Genomic DNA, 2,500 nt, shown 5'->3' on the forward strand with positions numbered 1-2,500 from the left:
TGCTCTCTCCTCCTGGTCCTGTGGTTAACTGCTCTCTCCTCCTGGTCCTGTGGTTAACTGCTCTCTCCTCCTGAGCGCTGTGGTTAACTGCTCTCTCCTCCCGGTCCTGTGGTTAACTGCTCTCTCCTCCTGGTCCTGTGGTTAACTGCTCTCTCCTCCTGAGCGCTGTGGTTAACTGCTCTCTCCTCCTGGTCCTGTGGTTAACTGCTCTCTCCTCCTGGTCCTGTGGTTAACTGCTCTCTCCTCCTGAGCGCTGTGGTTAACTGCTCTCTCCTCCTGAGCGCTGTGGTTAACTGCTCTCTCCTCCTGGTCCTGTGGTTAACTGCTCTCTCCTCCTGAGCGCTGTGGTTAACTGATCTCTCCTCCTGAGCGCTGTGGTTAACTGATCTCTCCTCCTGAGCGCTGTGGTTAACTGCTCTCTCCTCCTGGTCCTGTGGTTAACTGCTCTCTCCTCCTGGTCCTGTGGTTAACTGCTCTCTCCTCCTGGTCCTGTGGTTAACTGCTCTCTCCTCCTGGTCCTGTGGTTAACTGCTCTCTCCTCCTGGTCCTGTGGTTAACTGCTCTCTCCTCCTGGTCCTGTGGTTAACTGCTCTCTCCTCCTGAGCGCTGTGGTTAACTGCTCTCTCCTCCTGGTCCTGTGGTTAACTGCTCTCTCCTCCTGGTCCTGTGGTTAACTGCTCTCTCCTCCCGGTCCTGTGGTTAACTGCTCTCTCCTCCCGGTCCTGTGGTTAACTGGTCTCTCTCCTCCTGGTCCTGTGGTTAACTGGTCTCTCCTCCTGAGCGCTGTGGTTAACTGGTCTCTCCTCCTGGTCCTGTGGTTAACTGGTCTCTCCTCCTGGTCCTGTGGTTAACTGGTCTCTCCTCCTGGTCCTGTGGTTAACTGCTCTCTCCTCCTGGTCCTGTGGTTAACTGCTCTCTCCTCCTGGTCCTGTGGTTAACTGCTCTCTCCTCCTGAGCCCTGTGGTTAACTGCTCTCTCCTCCTGAGCGCTGTGGTTAACTGGTCTCTCCTCCTGGTCCTGTGGTTAACTGCTCTCTCCTCCTGAGCGCTGTGGTTAACTGGTCTCTCCTCCTGGTCCTGTGGTTAACTGGTCTCTCCTCCTGGTCCTGTGGTTAACTGCTCTCTCCTCCTGGTCCTGTGGTTAACTGCTCTCTCCTCCTGGTCCTGTGGTTAACTGCTCTCTCCTCCTGAGCCCTGTGGTTAACTGCTCTCTCCTCCTGAGCGCTGTGGTTAACTGCTCTCTCCTCCTGAGCGCTGTGGTTAACTGCTCTCTCCTCCTGGTCCTGTGGTTAACTGCTCTCTCCTCCTGAGCCCTGTGGTTAACTGATCTCTCCTCCTGAGCGCTGTGGTTAACTGCTCTCTCCTCCTGGTCCTGTGGTTAACTGCTCTCTCCTCCTGAGCGCTGTGGTTAACTGCTCTCTCCTCCTGAGCGCTGTGGTTAACTGCTCTCTCCTCCTGAGCGCTGTGGTTAACTGCTCTCTCCTCCCGGTCCTGTGGTTAACTGCTCTCTCCTCCTGGTCCTGTGGTTAACTGGTCTCTCCTCCTGGTCCTGTGGTTAACTGCTCTCTCCTCCCAGTCCTGTGGTTAACTGCTCTCTCCTCCTGGTCCTGTGGTTAACTGCTCTCTCCTCCTGAGCGCTGTGGTTAACTGCTCTCTCCTCCTGGTCCTGTGGTTAACTGCTCTCTCCTCCCGGTCCTGTGGTTAACTGCTCTCTCCTCCTGAGCGCTGTGGTTAACTGCTCTCTCCTCCTGGTCCTGTGGTTAACTGCTCTCTCCTCCTGGTCCTGTGGTTAACTGCTCTCTCCTCCCGGTCCTGTGGTTAACTGGTCTCTCTCCTCCTGAGCGCTGTGGTTAACTGCTCTCTCCTCCTGGTCCTGTGGTTAACTGCTCTCTCCTCCTGGTCCTGTGGTTAACTGCTCTCTCCTCCTGAGCGCTGTGGTTAACTGATCTCTCCTCCTGGTCCTGTGGTTAACTGGTCTCTCCTCCCAGCCCTGTGGTTAACTGCTCTCTCCTCCTGGTCCTGTAGTTAACTGCTCTCTCCTCCTGAGCGCTGTGGTTAACTGCTCTCTCCTCCCGAGCGCTGTGGTTAACTGATCTCTCTCCTCCTGGTCCTGTGGTTAACTGCTCTCTCCTCCTGAGCGCTGTGGTTAACTGCTCTCTCCTCCTGAGCGCTGTGGTTAACTGATCTCTCCTCCTGAGCCCTGTGGTTAACTGGTCTCTCCTCCTGGTCCTGTGGTTAACTGCTCTCTCCTCCTGGTCCTGTGGTTAACTGCTCTCTCCTCCTGAGCCCTGTGGTTAACTGGTCTCTCCTCCTGGTCCTGTGGTTAACTGCTCTCTCCTCCTGAGCGCTGTGGTTAACTGATCTCTCCTCCTGGTCCTGTGGTTAACTGGTCTCTCCTCCCAGCCCTGTGGTTAACTGCTCTCTCCTCCTGGTCCTGTAGTTAACTGCTCTCTCCTCCTGAGCCCTGTGGTTAACTGCTCTCTCCTCCTGGTCCTGTGGTT

The sequence above is a fragment of the Borostomias antarcticus genome, assembly GCF_949987555.1.
Source record: "Borostomias antarcticus genome assembly, chromosome: 17".
Lineage (NCBI taxonomy): Eukaryota > Metazoa > Chordata > Actinopteri > Stomiiformes > Stomiidae > Borostomias > Borostomias antarcticus.